This window comes from Phoca vitulina, unplaced genomic scaffold (genome assembly GCF_004348235.1).
Source record: "Phoca vitulina isolate PV1807 unplaced genomic scaffold, GSC_HSeal_1.0 scaffold6, whole genome shotgun sequence".
In the NCBI taxonomy this organism is placed as follows: domain Eukaryota; kingdom Metazoa; phylum Chordata; class Mammalia; order Carnivora; family Phocidae; genus Phoca; species Phoca vitulina.
The window spans coordinates 53,794,576-53,812,629 of record NW_022589709.1 but is presented as its reverse complement, the minus strand read 5'-3'; positions in this window follow the sequence as shown (position 1 = coordinate 53,812,629).

The following is an 18,054-nucleotide window of genomic DNA, read 5'->3' as shown; positions in this document are numbered from 1 at the left end:
AAGTCGAATCAAGTTTGAAAATAGACAAATGAGAGTTCATAGTAAACAACGCTGGACTATAAAGATAATTGGAAAAGTACCAGACCACAATTTTTAAAATGCTGTTGACTGAGAACTGGATTGAAATCTCCTAATTCATAGCAGTAATTAAGAAATTGGACTTAGGTAATTAAGAAAATGGGCTCTCTGGCATGAACTCCTAATGGTTAACCTGAACAATTTAACAATCCATTTGAGAGTGCTTCCTAGAAAAGACTCCTCAGCGCTTTCGGGGGGGGGGGGGGGGGCCGGGCGAGGGGGGGCGTGGCCTGTAGAGCATCACCGCCAAGAAGTGCCTGCAGAAAGTGTAAGTGAGCAAATTTACATGAAGCTGTATCAGAGAAGCAGAAAGCAAATTTGCCCAACATGAAAAAGAAGACTTCCCAAGTGCAGGATGACACAGGACTGGGTGGAATGTGTATATAGAAGAAAAATACCTATAAAGTTCTAGAAATCCTAAGCTAAGTATCACTTGACAAGGCAATCAGGTAGCTTTCAAAAGCAAACAGAATACTAGGGTAATGAAAGCCAAATAAACTGTTAGGAACCATCAACCCACTTCACTCTTTATTCTCGATTAGGGCTTTTTGTCAGTTTGGGGAGCCATGAAATGTGGAGAATTACAACAGTCTCCCTTCTCTCCTGTACTTCACTTGCTTGGTTTGCACTGATCATTAAGTGTCCTGATCTTAATGACTTAATGACAGTTGCCACCCATCATTAAGTCGGACCAAATACTCCCCAAATCAAAGTTAAATGATCTGTGTCTCCAAGAAGTGTGAGGGCTTGTGGCTTCCTTTAATCAAAGAAATCCATGGCCCTGAATTTTAAACAGAAAAGGAAAGACAGCAGCACTAATAAAAGTTGCCTGCACTCTGTATTATTTTGAAACTGGTTGGCAGAGATGAAGAGAATAAGGAAAATAAGTTTCAGAGAGCCAAAAAAAAAAAATCATAGATGAGGAACTTAAATTCTTCAGAAACAAAGGCAAGAACGAGTTTCAATATTTCCAACTCAAATTTCCTTTATTCAGTGACTCCAGCCAAAAGGCGACACCTTGCTCCTGCCAGTCAAGAAAAAGACATCAATTCAGTGCCTGGATGTCCAATAAACCAAGGAGACTGCCTATCTGGAAGATGGCATGTTCCATGCCCAAGCTGAGGCTTCTGATGCCCCCCTCTCCTCCATGTGAGAGTGTCTTGGTCAGATCTGGCTGCTATAACAATATACCACAGACTGGGTAGCTTAAACCACAGACATTTATTTCTCACTGTTCTAGAGGCTTGTCCAAGATCAAGGTGCCAGCAGATTCATTCCTTGGTGAGAGCCCCCTTCGCAGCTTGCGGACTTCTCTGTGTCTTCACATGGACATGGAGAGTGAGTTCCAGTCTCTTCCTCTTCTTATAAGGACACTAACCCATCATGGGGGAGCCCCCTCCTCATGACCTCATCTAAACCTAATTATCTCCCAAAGGCCCCACCTCTAAATACCATTAGGGGTTAGAGCTTGGACATATGAATTTGAGGGGACACAAACATTTCGTGCACAACAGGGAGGCACTACCATGTTAGTGCCACGCAGCTACAGAACCGATGGGACACTGGGTGGCAAAGGCCACCCTCCCTTCAAGGCACAGACCAAGCCCTAGAAAGGACCCACCTCCCTCTTTGAAGCTTTCTCTGTTTCCTTTCTTTAAAACCTGTCATTCCTCTATTAAAATTCGTACAGCACTTACTTTTGCCATCCTCGTTTATTTCCTAGCATAAGCTACTTTGGATTAGTTTGTTTTGGGGGGGTTTGGGTTTTTTTTTTTTTTTTGGATTAGTTATTTTATGTGTGCCTACCTGACATGTCATAGCAATAACATCAGTGACATGATGATGACAGCAGTTACCATTGGATTTGGCCTGTCGCTTGTGCCAGTGCTTTGCATGCATCGTATCATTTAACTTTCATAGTAAATCTATGCGGTAGGTATTATGAGTGCCCTTTTACAAATGAGAAAACTGAGGCTCAGAGAGGTTTGTAGCTTACTCGCCAGGTGAGAAAGTGGCAGAGCTGGGTCTCAAGCCATTGGCCTCCTGAGCCTGAGCTCCTCACCGGTACTCGGTCATATAAGCCCCTTCTTAAGCACACAGTGCCCCCCCCCCAATGTTTGTGGAGGATGATAATGTAATATTTCATTTCAACTCCCCTGCAATCAAAAAGAGCCTAAAATTTGGAAGTATTGAACATTTCCTTACTGGGTAAAAAACACAAAACTGTATTCCAGTCTCTACGACATATTAATTCTTGTTAAAACTAGGGTATTTTCCATCACATATGATTCTGTTGTGCACCTTCCCTGAGCCTGCGTCATTCTGTTTGCTGCAATGATGATTGATAGCTTTAATTTTTAAATGTATTAAACACCACACTGGTGGGAAAATTTACTTACCCCATTTGTCATTCTAAAAAATTTAAGGCTGATGAAATACAGAAAAAAGAATTAGGCTTACATGGAACTGAGTTTCCCAAGGCCTCCAGTAGGTAGGTGGAATGGGGCAGGAAATGAACCCAAGGCTTCCTGAAGAGCTCCAAGGGAGGAGAGTGCAGAAACCCAGTTAAAATGCCCAGCGGGTCTGGGAATGACCTCTTCCTATATCAGTCCTTGGAGTAAGGGTTGGATATCCATCAATCAGAGAAAAAAGAACAGGGCCAAGGTCTTGATTAGCTCATGGGTCTCACATCTATAAAATGAAACTGGTAATACCAGTGCTTCCCTTCTAAGCAAGTATGCTGTCACATTAAGGGGCAAATCTGGTCAAGTACCCTGGGTGCCTCCAAGGAAAGCACCGTGGAAAAATTCTTTTCTAAAATGAGGTTTCTCACTCTACCACCGGAAAGTATTTTTTCCCAAATAATATGATTGGTGAACTGAAGAGCTTTCAAATTATGACAGATCCATGTCATTTAGATAAGCCACTTGTCTGGGGTTCCAAATGGAAAAGGGGATCAATCCCCCAGAATTCCTCAAACACCAGGTGCCCTTCCTCGGGCCAAACTTGCCTGGAAAGGAGAACCAGAATGACATTGCCCAGTGAATTCCCCCAGGCTTCACATTCCAAAAGCGTCCCATTAAATGAGTCCAAGCAGTTGCTTCTGAAATCATAAATTCCAAAAGACAATGAAAGTTGCAATCACAAGGGGGAACAGAAGCCAAACACATTAGGAACATGTTCCTTGAGCAAATAGCATAATTCCGGACACGCGGGGACACATGGTTTGCTTCAAACATGTTTCATTTTGTCATCGCACTGAGTGCACAGTATTTCTCTTTGGGTGCAAGAGTGATTGATTTCGTTGGGAGAATTGTTTGTAAGAACATGAAAGTTGCCAAAGCAAACACGTTGGAGGGAAGTGTGGAGAAGGGGAGTAAGAGTATTTGGAGTAGATCTGGGTTTGGGAAGTTCATGCAGAGGTGAGACACTGAGATGTAGAACAAATAAAAACATTCTGCACACTTCATCTACATAAATTATGTCCAGAAATTCACTGTGTGTAGACATTAGCTGTGCAGCTACGACGCTCCGTAGGGTGCCTGCAGAATGTGGGCACAAAGCCAATTTTTAAGTGAATGATTTGTAACTTTTCCTCCACATAAATTAATCTATTAATATTTAAATCATCCTGATTTTAATCCACAAAAGTCATGTAGTCATTGTTAAAAAAAAAAAAACACATCCTATAATCTATTTGTCTTTTATGATAGAATTCTATTACTGACTTGCATTAAGAGATTGTCTCCAGATATGTTGACAAAATGGGCAACATTAAGAATATTTCCTTTGATCTGTTTTTCTCCCATGGGAAAAAATAAATAAAAAATACAAATCTACCTAAATAATACACAGCAGCATTTACAGCCATATGATTTTGAAATGTTCCTTTTGGTCACTTACTTTACATGTAAGTGTTATGTTAGACATGAGATTTTTTTTTAGCTCTTCTCTGCCTCTAGGTATTAGCTTCAAAGAGGCGTCAATGTGTAAGACTCGCGATCCTTTGACACGAAATTACAAACTAGCAGATGGGATTTTTTGTTTACTCCATTAGCATTTCCTTTTTCATACAGCTATTCTTAGAGTGCAAAAAGAGAACTTCTGAGAATTAGCAATACACTATCTGAATAAACATTCTCATTTAAAGATGATACTCTAAGTACAAAATGAATAATTTAAAAAATGGGAATAGAGACTTTTGAAGTGACCTTGTGCAGAACAGGCCTAGCTCTGCACACAGGAAGGTTCTCATCACTCATGCTAAGGCACAGGCTCTCTCCCACCTCTTGTCCTTCTGCCCAGCTAGGACCTCATGGAAGGGCAAGAGGTCACTTGTATTAGTTATCTATTCCTGTATAACAGATTACCTCCAAACTTAGCAGTTTGAAACCATAGCAACTATTATCTTCCAGTTTCTACGGGTTAGAACTCCAAGCACAGCTTAAGTGGATCCTCTAGCTCTGGTTCTGTCACGTGGCTACCATCAGCTCAAGGCTTGACTGGGGAGGATCCAATCCCTAGCTCATTCACATGGTTGTCGGCAGGATTCAGTTCCTTCCTGAGTGGTGGGCTGATGCCTCAGATCCTCCAGGGATGATGGCTGGAGGCTGCCCTCGGTTCCTTCCCATGTGGGCCTCTCTGCAGAGCGTCTCACAACATGTCAGCTGGCTGCATCAGAATGAGCAAGCAAGGGGAAAAGAGAGAAAACCAGCAAGAGAGAGAAAGTGCCAGCAAGATGGAAGACACAGTCTCTCACACCTTGAGCATGGAAGTGACATCCCATCACTTTTGCTGCATTCTCTTTGATGGAAGGAAATCACTTGGGGGATTACATCATTGGGAGCCATGTCAGAAGCTGCCTACGTATTCCTGATGACTATTAGGGGTATACTTTGCTTGTATCCTCAGCCCCACTTCATACTCTTGAATAGCAGTTCTCTCAGTGTGATTCCTGAACTAGCAGCATCACTTGGGAATCTGTTATAATTACAAATGCTTAGGCCTGATTCAGACCTACTGAATCAAAAACTCTAGCTGATCCTAGGTGATTCTGAGCATGCTAAAGTTTGAGAAGCATTGCCTTTAAAATGAAGGAAGCAGAGCTGATTCGGATCTCCCAATTTCTCTCTTACAAGAGCTAGATTTCAATGATGCAAAGGTCTGCCCACATTGTCAGCATACTCATAGCTACTGATGGTTTTATAATCATGGTGATTTGCAACATAAACCAGGAGCATGTTACAATGTACCTAATATGGCATATCCAGAAGAGGTTTATTTTTATTTTTCTGTGTCTTGGGCTTAAGTTTTTCAATGTAGTGGACCTCATGCTCCTAACTCCACAGACCAGTACTTTGTAGGTTTGGGAACCAAAGGGAACTAGTTTACTTGAACAAAGTTTCAAAACAGCTAATCCACAATTTAAAAAATTCATTTAGTTGTTTAAATGCCAGATTGTTCAAATACCTTGATTCTCTAAGAGGGTTCTTCTTAAACTCTGTACATGCTCTCAAAGGCAAAAAAATTTTAATGGCCACAGGCGTACTCCTAAAGTGTGAGGAGGCTAATAAGGCTAATTTTATATTCTAGGTCCTTCTAATATGAATGAAAACTCTGAAGTGAGTTGGCATCATAGCCATGGAATGCTGTGACAAAATCTCCACTCTTCCACAGTTGTGACCCTTTGGTTTCTTTAACATTCTCTCAAACTCATCATCTTTGGGAGGCCTCCACAGATTACAGAAGAATATAGACTCTGGGATTGGAAGATCTGGATTCAAACCCAAGCTCTGCTACTTAGTACTTGTGGGCCTCAAGTAAGTTACTTAACCTCTCTGAGCCTTTATTTCCTAATGTAAGGGGCCAAACACCTATCTCATTGGTTTAATGTGTAAATTAAAAGTGGTTTAATGCAAAAAGTTCCCAGGACAGAGCAGGTGTATAATAAATGTTATTTTACCCTCACTTCCCTTTGCATTCCCCTTAGTGCTTAGCATAACATCTTGTACATCTTAGGTTTTCCATAAATGTTAAAGAATCCTGGGGTGCCTGGGTGGCTCAGTTGGTTAAGCGTCTGACTCTTGGTTTCAGCTCAGGTCATGATTTCATGGGTCATGAGCTCGAGGCACCCCCCCCACCTCCATCGGGCTCTGCACTCAGCGGGGGAGCCTGCTTGAAGATTCTCTCCCTCTGCTCCTCCCCCAACTCTCTCTCAAATAAATAAATAAATCTTAAAAAAAAGTGTTAGAGAATCCAGAGCTATGCCCTCAGACAGGCTGGGCATTTTCAGGAAGTAGACAGAAGAGCGTACAATATAGCCAACAAATGTACTAGTCAACTATTAATGCACAGAATGAGTAGATTCTTAATATCGTAGTAGGGTGATTCTCCCAAAGAATCATTCTGATTATTTACATGATGTATTAAATTTATTAATGTGAATAGTTAATTCAACAACCCCATGTAATTGTATTGGTGATACTGTCCTGTTCCCTATAGCACAATAATAATGTATCTAATGATACCTCCAGGTAGTAATGCCTAAGACCTCAACTGCCCCTTGGTGTATGAACTGTGAATATGGGAAAGAACTCCACTGTTGTAATTTGACACCTCTTTCCCAGATTTCTATGGATATAACTAACAGAGTTTACCCACACTATATATACTTTAATTTTGAAGAGTATGGCCCTCCTTTGGCAACTCTGTGGCTACATGCTGAGGAAAAGGCCAAAATGATAGGTATTTCAATCCTCCTATTGATTTACTGTAAGTTAGCTGTATCAGTAAAAAACACATGCGAAAGTGACCAATACAAAAGAAAATACAGTATGGCAAATCTTCTAGTCCAGTTTTATAATATTCTTTTATTTAAAAAAAGATCTTGTAGTAGCAATTCCCTGCCTTATAGTTTAGAGAACTTCAAAGTATTATAATGCCCAAAATACATATGTTGAATAGTTTTCAATTATTAATTTGTAAATGTATGGGTATAACTTCTGCTTGCTTAATAAAAAACCAACTTGGGGTGCCTGGGTGGCTCAGTTGGTTGGGCGACTGCCTTTGGCTCAGGTCATGATCCTGGAGTCCCGGGATCGAGTCCCGCATCGGGCTCCCTGCTCAGCGGGGAGTCTGCTTCTCTCTGACCCTCCTCCCTCTCATGCTCTCTGTCTCTCATTCTCTCTCTCGCAAATAAATAAAATCTTAAAAAAATAAAAATAAAATAAAATAATAAATAAATAAATAAAAATAAAAATAAAAATAAAAAACCAACTTGGGGCACCTGAGTGGCTCAGTCGGTTAAGGGTCTGCCTTCAGCTCAGGTCATTATCCCAGGGTCCTGGGATCAAGGCCCACGTTGGGCTTCCTGCTCAGCAGGGAGTCTGCTTCTCCCTCTCCCTCTGTGATCTCTCTCACTCTTGCTCTCTCTCAAATAAATAAATAAAAGTAAAAAATCAACTTTTGGCAAGCAAATAAATGAAAGTGTGAAGAAAAGTATACTCAATTCAAATGGAAAGACCTTTCAAAAGTCATGTACCAGAAATTAAAATAAGAGGTCTTCCCTCACATCAGATAAATGGAGATTATAGATACATCTACACTTGTCTATGACCAAAAGTCATAGTCATCCAGCATAGCAGTCAGATATCCAGGGGAATGGGTTACTATAACTCTACCACTCTAGTTGAACAGTGTAGATCCATTAGGCTAAATTTTATGGCAGTTTCTTACCTTTACTGTTTTGCCTCATAGACAAAGCCAATCAACTCCAAATTATTTTACCCAGATTATTCACCTAGTAGATTGGTCAACTTATTCATTAGTCAAAAAATACTTATTGAATGATAATTATGTACAAGGCATTATGGGAAACAAAGAATTACGAGGAATGGCCATACTTTTAAGCAACTTAAAACATAGCGGACACTTAATAGTGGACACTTCACAAAAGCTTCTATAGAATTAATGCCAATTAAGTAGTACTAAAAATAAATTCTTCAGGCTTAGAGAGACAAGTCCCTCACTAGGGACAAGGAAGAGTAATGGAGCCCAGGTTCTGGGATCAGAACATATCCTAGCTCATCTACTTATATCTGTAAGTGACAGTGACAAATTGCTTAACCTTTCATGCGTTAGTTTTCCTCTGTGAAAAACAGGGATGTCCCCTTGTAGGACGTTTGTGAGAATTAAATGAGATAAGTCACATAACATATTTAGTAAAGCACTTAGCACAAAGTGCACCATATGTATTAACTACGTAGTAATAGTATTCACGTTGTATTAGTATTCAAGGAGAGGGGAAACATCTCAGCTGGGTCATGTGATGGAGACTACAAAGAGAAGAAGAAAAGATATTACAGGTATGGAGAATAATATTATCAATAGTGCAAAAGCAGGACAATTACAGTGTCTACTGGGACAGTTGGTTTGGCCCAGGTGTGAAAGGTCTTGAACATAGGGTAAACTTACTACTTCATCACGTAACCAATAAAGAACCACTTCTTGAGCAGCAGGGTGACATGATTACGAGGTTTTTGGGGAAGTTCATCTGCAGTATAGATTGCACCAAGGGGATACTGGCAACAAGGAGACCAGAGAGGGAAAAATATTTCAGTGGCACAGACACAGGGCAATAGGGACCTGCTCTCTGATTATAACAGTGGAGTGGAGAAGGGAGAAAAGACAAGTCTTAGCAAAGGAAGGACTGACCAAATGTGGCGAATGACTGGATGGGAGAATTAAGGTGATGAAGGAATAAAAGATGATTCTGAAAACATTAAGCCTGGATTTATAGGAAAATGGAATACTATGGATAAAAGTAAAGCAGTCAAGAAGGGAAGCCAATTATAGGAGGATACTGATCTTAGAAATGTCAAGGTTGAGGCTTTTAAGTGGATTTGTCTAGCAGGAGTTGAAAATTTGGTCCTACAGCATGGAGAAGGTGGTTATCACTTGAGTAAGGGAAGGGCCTGGTGAACTGCTATAAAGGGGCACCACTGTGAATCATCACAATTAGTTCTCCCTATGCCTCCTTCACCGTCTTTTTCACTTTTCCCAGCTGGCCCAGCTAGTAGCCTCACCTTCTACCTCTTTATCCCCGTCCACCTTTGTCAGGATGGAAATTAAAAACAGACTATAGATGTCTGAGACCCGTCTCTAAAATCACCGTTCTTCTTCTCCTTTTGCCATTCCGAAAGTTACATAATCCATAGAGTTTTTCTATGTTGGAGTCAAAATAATAGAAATACGCTGGAAGGGTTAAACATACTTCAACAGTTAACCACATAACTCAACTGAAAGGACCCCTAGTCCATCTTTTCCTTCTCTTTACATCCAAAATGGTTCCAGGCACAGCCAGAGAAACCTCAGACATGGTGATCAGACTAGGAGTGTCTGCTGAGTACTTTATATGCATTTGTATATACTGGGCACTTGGTATGATGAGGCTCCAGTATTCATTTACCTGCTCACTGAAAACATTCTGTTCTTTCATCCTGCTGTTTTTTAATACATTCTATTCCCATGTATAATTTTTCTTCCTTCTTTAAGACTCATGTCAAGCATTACCTCTTCTGCAGAGGCTTCCCTGACCCTTCCAGACATAGTTATTTCTTTCTCTGTGATCTTCAACTAATCAGTTCACACTTTAAATCACATCATATAATATTTTAATTAGTATACATAACTTTCTCCACCCACCCCCAACCTGATAACTTATTTTTTTTGTATCCATAACCCATTACACCATGCCTCAGCACAATAGGTGCCCACCAAATGCCAGATGAATAAATGGGAATGAATGATCAAGTATAGGTCTTTGGTTTCCCTTGGTCATTTGTTTTAGTTACAATATTATATTTTAATGTGATCTTTATTTGCATTTTCTTCAACCCTTATGCTATTTTATGCCTATAATGCTATATAGACCCAAGAATCTGGTAACAAATTCCTAAGTTTTGACATTATATAGGCATTTCACAGGAAGTGATTTTAGTTTGTTACTAATTTTTTGTGTATTTCATTGAATTTTTAAATGAAAATGTTTATAATTTTTTCAAGAATTTCTGTTCAAATTGAGAAAAGTAACATGTCTTAAGTTACTTTATTTTTAAGATAATGAACTATTTTCAGGCAAATCAAAAAGTGAACAAAAATGTAATATTCATTACTTGAGATTTTTCTATCACAAACCCACATTTTTGTCAGATACCCATGTTCTGGTTCTTCTGCTCAAGTGTCTTAGATTCTGTGTGGTCCCTTCTGGCTTATTTAAAAAGGGGGGGGGCCCATCTATGTAAGCAGGTAGATGAATGGGTGAATAAAAGAAGCCAGTCTCTCTCTCCACATACAGATCTCCAAAAATAATAGGATACATGTGTGTAAAAGTGGTAAACCACTAATAATATTTAGAACTCCACAATTCCTAGTGGAAATAAAATAATAAAGCAGTAAAGCATTCAAGAAAAAGAACAAGCACCATGGTTAAAACATTGGCATCAGAACTCAAAGTCCGTCTGAAATCCAATCATTCATGATCTGGCCTGCTTACACTAGGAATTTAGATTCCTTTTATGTTATGGTCCACTTAGACATAGGCAGGCCAGACCTCCTGACAAGGTCTGCCTTAAGACTGTGCTGTAATTGGGGCGCCTGGGTGGCTCAGTTGGTTAAGCAACTGCCTTCGGCTCAGGTCATGATCCTGGAGTCCCGGGATCGAGTCCCACATTGGGCTCCCTGCTCGGCAGGGAGTCTGCTTCTCCCTCTGACCCTCCTCCCTCTCACTCCCTCTCATGCTCTCTGTCTCTCGTTCTCTCTCTCGCAAATAAATAAAATCTTAAAAAAAAAAAAAGACTGTGCTGTAATTGGGCACCTGGGTGCCTCAGTCGGTTAAGCATCTGCCTTTGGCTCAGGTCATGATCCCAGGACCCTGGTATCGAGTCCCACATCCTGCTCTCTGGTCCGTGGGGAATCTCTGTCAGTGGGGAGTCTGCTTCTTCCTCTACCCCTCCCGTCTGCTCGCGATCTTGCTCTCTAATAAATTTTAAAAATCCTTTTTTAAAAAAAAGACTGTGCTGTAATTATGCAACTGCTGAACACACTCACTATCAATGGAGATTTTTAACAATTGAACTACCAGTAGTATTGGTTGAGTCACCCTTAAGCTTTGGTAGAGGGAGTAAAAGAGCTAAACCATGTCTAAAGTTAGTAAATATTTCACTTGCAATAGTTCAAAATTACAAAACAGGTAAGGTAAGGTGTACTGCTTTGCTTAGAAAGAGATTAATAAGTGCTACTCTTTAAACACTCAATACCTTGTTTAACATACTATTTCCAAAATAAGGCACACATTTCCAAGAACCATTCTTAAAGGCTGACCCTAGAAAAGAGGCAAAATTTCTAAACCTTCACAGGAACTTCTGTATGCAAATGAGTGTTTCCTTCTAAGCAATCGCTCTGGGAGGCCATACCAATACTAATGATGTTATCATTCCCAAGAACATTTTGAGAATTCTCCTTTTGTAACTACTTTATACAAGATGATAAATCTTCAAGGACATTTTGGTTTTGCCAAAAAAAACTATTTGACCCAACTTGGTCATCTGTTTTATTCACCATATTTGACTCTCACTGACATTTGGCTATTTGTAAAAAATCAAATCCACCTTCAACGAATGAAGTTTGTTTAACAAATGGGCAAAAATGCTTATGTTCCAAAAAGTATTCAGCATTGGGCCTATCAATAGAAAATACAATTTAAAATGATCAGTCTTTTAAACATCACTTATAAAATACCTGTTGGAAAGACAGGGCCAAATTCATTGCCATAATTAATTGTGAGCAATCAACCAATGAAAGCTCTTGTCACATCAGAGAGAGATATCAATGAAATATTGACTGGTTACTTATTTTTTACTGATTTTTTAAAACTTTTTATTTAGAAAAAACTATAGATTCATAAGAAGTTGCAAAAATAGCACATGGAGTTCTATATTCCCTTCACTCAGCTTCCTCCAGAGGTGATATTTTATGTAACTGCAGTACAGTATCAAAACCAGGAAATTGACATTATCTAACACTGTTAAGTAGGTTATACATTATAAGATTTATTCAGTCTTCATCATTTTTTACATGCATTCATTTGTGTGTATGTGTGTGTGCATGTGTGTAGTTCTCTGCAATTTTATCCCACGTAGAGATTCATGTAACCTACCACAACAACCAGGACACAGAACTCTTCCATCACTACAAAAGAACCCCCCCACCTTGCTACCCTTTTATATATGGACCCTTCCCTAATTTCCCTGTCCCTGGTAACCACCAATCTGTTTCCATCTCTACGGTTTTGTCATTTCAATAATGTTATGCAAATATACAGTAAGTAACCTTTTGAGGTTGACTTTTTTCACTAAGCATAATGCCTTTAAAATCCAGTTTGTTGCATGCATCAGTAGTTTATTCGTTTTTGTTGCTGAGTGTTCTTCTGTTGGGTGAACATCCTAGAGTTTCACCTATTGAAGGAAGTATAGATTGTCTCCTTTTTTTGTATAACAAATAAAGCTGCTATGGACATTTATGTACAGATTTTTCTGTGAACATAAATTTTCATTTCTGTGGGATGATGCTCTAGAGTATGGTTGCTGGGCTGTATAGTAAGTACATATTACGTTTTGTAAGTAACTGACAAACTATCTTCCAGAGTAACTGTACCATTTTACATTCATACCAGTAATCTATGAGAGATACAGTTTCTCTGCATCCTCACCAGCAATTGATAATATTGCTATTTTTTAAGTGTGCAGTTCTCTTTCTTATTTTCAGAAATCAGTGATTCACTTTATATGACTGGTACTATGATAATTCAGTAGGGACGACTTTTGTCTTCAAACTACCTTCCTGAGCATGAACTTCTAGATTTATTTTATACTTATATTCATTTTTAGATTTAAGATTACAAAAATATGTTTTCTCTACTTCAAATTTACCAACATCCAGTAATAAGGAATCAAAACCCACTTCAGTCTCTTCCACTTGGTAGAGACTGAAGTAATTTCTCCCATGGCACAAACATGCCCACAGCTTACTGCCCTTCCTGGGTAAGTGCTCTCCTTCCTGGGGAAAAAAAGTCCTACTAGCTGCATTGTCTTGTTTTTACTGGAGGAGGGGAGCACTGGTTGTCTCTGGTTGAATTCATGAGAGAGCTAGCTTTGTGGCTGCGTTGCTGGGGATGCTGGGAGAGAGCAAGACAACCATAATCCTGCAGGTTTGCTGTGCTTCTTTTATTTCTAGAGAACAGCTTTTCTATGGTCAACATTAACTGGCCTGTATAATGATCCATAGAAACAGTACAGACGCTAGGTTAGTTACAAAATGAACACTTTACTTCAAACAGAATTCAAAGCACACTTGACAGGCTGTTACATTAAGTACTTGCGTGTCTGAGGTAGAACAAACTAGATGTAATTCACTTTTCCCCTCAAGTTCATGCCATTCTTTGTGAAGAGGCCCAAAGTACTTACTACTAGCATTAGGGGCTAAAATGGCAAGTAGGAAATAGAATCCAATTACCAAAGCAGCTTATGGCTTCTGCTCTCCTTACATGTACCTACAACTGCACATTGAAAATGATGTGCCTAATAGTTACTCCGCCTAAAACACTTCATCGTATTTACTTACTTACTTCTAATCATAACATTACCTCTGCTGGTTGATAATGATGTGTTTTGGTGGGGGTTGGAGTTTGGGGGGAGAAAGAGTGTTTGTTTTTAATTTCGTTTGTCTTTAATTTCAGAGTAAGGTAAGACTTTCCAGTGTCTGCCTCCTCTTCTTGACCTATATAAAATGACTTACCATTTATATTGTCTTATAAATAAAAGTTGAACAGATGAATCTCAAAAACATACTGATCAGTAAAAGAAGACAAACAAAAGACTGCATGTGCACTGTATGATTTCATTGATATGAAGTTCAAAAACATTTAAAACTAATCTATGGTGACAGAAATGAGAATAGTGGTTGGGGGTAGGGTAGTATTGATTGGAAACAAGCATGGAGGGGTTTTCTAGGATGGCAAAAGTGTTCCATAACTTGATCTTGTGTGTGCACACACACACAAAATTCACCAAGTGGAATGCTTAGGAGTTGAACACTTTACTGTGTTATTCTTTAAATAAAATTTTAATTAGCAATGGAAATGAAAAAAATAAGAGGTTTGATGATAAAATCACAGACAGAATAGATTTTGGTTTTTCACTTCAAAGGTTCCAAGAATTTTTAAATTTTGCAAATTATAATTTTCAATGCAAGTGAACCACTTTTCTCATCTCTTATTCTTCTCTGTCCCTCCCAGCTTCTTAACTAATGAGATTTATGTTGCAAAGTCATGCATATTGTAACTGTTAAATTAAAATATTGTGAGGCAGGCTGTGGAAGCAATAAAACTCTATTAAGATTCACTTAGGCTTTTAAAAATTCCACAATTCCTTTCACTCACATGACATCTTTCATTCCTTTTTTTGAAGTTTGGATCCAAGGAATTTTGCATGCTGTGGATTGGCATTTAGTTAATAGCATCTTTAGCTGAGGTTCCATTTTCTAAATTAACAAGATCAAGAACAGTGACCTGATGATATTTTTTTGTACATTTGGCTCTTTTCCAAAAAGGAGGATTAGAGAAAAAGAAAGAAAGAGAAAGAAGGAAAGAAAGAAAGAAGGAAGGAAGAAAAAAGGAAGGAAGGAAGGAAGAAAGAGGGAGGAAGGGAAAGAGGAAATCTAACCCTCTTGGTCACCTTCATTCTAGGGTAAAATGTGTCTCAGATTTTTGTTAAAGCATCACATTTTTTTTTACCCTCTCATCAACAAAATGAACAAACAACCTCACACACATACATATAATCTGCATTTGCACTATATCTTCTATTTCTCATTTCTATCTCTTGTATCCCCGATCTCTTGTGTTTTGGGTCATTCCTAATCAATCCATGAAAAAAAAAATCTCCATATAAACCATGGGGATAGAATCAACAGCTTGCTTAAGGAATTGAACCAAGTCAGGTTTAACTTCTTAAAGCATATTTGGGAATGGGCTAAGAGGGAAAAAAGAAGGCTGAAAAGTATGGTAAGAATCTGTCTAGGCACATAGTAGATGCTCAATATATATTTCTTTTTAAAAAGACTGGTGACAGAAAGTACAAATTATGCAAGTGAAGAACTCCTACAGCAAAGTGTGCAACCAAGATAATGGATCAGGGGGGCATGCTGAGACTCCCATTCCCAGATGCTCGTCTTGGAAATACCATGTTTAAAAATAGGGTGGGGAGAGGTAAGACCAAGCTATTCACAGACAATGTGAGAAATAAGGAGGAAGACAGATGGAGAGAAAAACATGGAGCCTACCGAAAGCAAAGGGGTGCTTTCCAAGCCAGGAAGAGGGAACTAGGAGCCTCTTTCCACTTGGCTGCCCCCAACTTCGCTGCTGTGCTGCGCATTCTAACGCAGTGGGCTGAGCCTTCAGCCTGGGACGCGGGCGAACGGGCTAGGGCCGGCTGGGAAAGCAGGGCCGGGCAACAGGTGGGGAGGTGGTGGACTTTTGTCTCCGGCAAGGAAATGGGCTGCGCTGAAAGGGCGGAGAGCAGTGGCGCACAGGGCTTGAGTCCGCGGGGTCCCCGGCGTTCTCGCCACCACCCCGGGCTTCTCTAATTAAAGAAGGGATGCAGGGTGGCATTAGTTCCCAAACGTTTTAATCGAGCCTCTTTTCAATGGCCAGGGATAAATGTAGCCACTGTTACTCTGTGCTGAATGGGTCGCAAAGGCTCCCGCTCGGCCCCCAGCGTGGCCATTCAGGGCTCTTTTCACAACCTCTAAGCGTTTCAGTCCCTGGGCCTAGCGACACTCCAGAGCGCTCCTAATTAGTCTAATTAGAAAGGTGGATTGATAAATGGGAGGAAGACAGAGTTGGGTTAGGAAGATGCTCAGTGCTGCCAATCTCGGCTGGGTTGCCACTTATTCTCTCCGGAAAGAAAAGGGCGCAAAAAAGGAGGTTGGAGCCGGAGCCCGCCCGCCCGTGCGGAGGCTCGGCTCTCGCCGGATCCGCGGGCCGGGCGGTCACTGACCCCGCGCTCCCCCCCCCCCCACACACACAGCCGGAGCCCGGCAGCGGGCACCACGGCTTCTCTTGCGAGCGCCTTCGCGCCGCGGCCTCCTAGCTTCCGCCGCGCGAGACCGGGAGGAAGGGCTGCGGACGAGCAGCGCACGGCCTCCCGTCCCAGGCCGGCGCCTCTCCGCCCCGCCGGGCCCCGCAGCCACCCCTTCGTCGCCGGGAAAATCGCGCGGAGGCGCGGCCTGCTCAGCGCAGTGGCGGGGCCCGAGACGCTAGCGCCCGAAAGCTCCGCGCGGGGCCTCCGCGTCCGGCCGCGCCACGTGGTCGCTCCCGCGCCCTCCCGCCACCGGCCTTGCGTGTTGTCTGAGAAACGCCTCATCCCAATGAAGCCGAAACCCCAAGAAGGAAATAACTTTCCCCTGCGCGCGGCTGCGGGGTGGTGTGCGTGCGAGGTCTCCGGGCGGTTCTCCGCGAGCAGGCCCCTCACCCGCGCCGCCGCCCCTCGGGATCCTGGGCGCGCTCCGCGGCCGCGCGCGCCGGGGTGTCAGGCGCGGACCGGCCCCGGCCCCGCGCATTCCTGCGCTCGCGCGGACCGCGGGAGGCCGGGAAGGGAGCAGTGCGGGTGGCTTCAAGAACACTGAACCTTTAATTGGGCTATAAATCAGACAGGGGAGTGCGGTGGAGTTTGTGCAGGTGTAAAAACAGAGGGGAAGGCCCGGGCCGAGCAGCCAAAGCGCCCGGGCAGGTCAGAACCTCCAGCAAACTAACATCTTGATAAGTCCGCTGACAACAAAATAAACAGTGGAGAGGGCCGGGGGGGGGGGGGGGGGGAGGCGGGGAGCGCTGTCACCCAGGGCCCGCGCGCAGAGCACAGAGGCCGTCTGCTCGGGGAACGCAGGCCTCTCTTGGTTTTTGTCTGGGGCTTTGAGGGGAGGGGGTTGGGGAGAGGCTAGGGAGGAAGAAGAAGAAAAATTCCCTCCCTTCTCGTCCTCTCGCGTTCAGCATCGCATCCCAATGGACAGAGGGCCCCAGAACTGTTAGACGGTGAAGGTTTGGCGAGTGCGCGCTGCCTCGCCGACTCCGGCTACGTCCGGGTGCCTGAGCTGTGGCCGTCCGCGGGCCTGGCCGTGGCGCATCGGTCGCGGGGCCCTCCACGATCAACGGGTCCCCGCGCCCCCTCCCAGACACGGCGCCACCGAGAGACAAACCACGGGCTCCGGCTTCATTTCAGCGACTGACGTTGGGAAAACACTGCCGCGCCCCTGGCCGAAGGAGGTAACAAACCAAGTAGAAAGAGCGATCAAAAATTAATTCGGTGCACTGCTCGGGAGCAAAAGCCTGTCAAAACCGTATCGAGACGTTGGCACAAGCAGCAAACGGATTCACAGACAAAGGAAAACAATACAAGTCTCGTTAGATCATTTTTCTGGACATTGTTTAAGGTCTGAAAGGGACCAAATCGTTGCAAAATGTTGCCAGTAAAAATTATCCTATGTGGAATGCAACTAATCCTTTTACGTTCCTGTCAACTGTTTCCACAAAAGGAATCCGATTTTTCAAATTAAAGATCCAAAAGTCTTTGGGGAGAGATTTATTACATGCCAGAGCTTTAGTTACAGAATAGAGTTACAATAACAACTCGCACCCACCAACTCCCTAAAATGAAGGATCCCTTCCCAGATAATTCTAAAGAAGTGTGGGGGATGGTTTGCTGGAGCCCTGCTATGTATTGGGGGAGGGGAGGGCGAGCGAGGGAATGAGAAGAAAGGCAAAGAAATATTAAATTTCTTACACAGGAAAACAGAACACAGAGTGCCTCAGCATTTTATTTTTATCCTCTGTACCCCTAGTTACTTTTGAAGAAAACAAGACCCAAA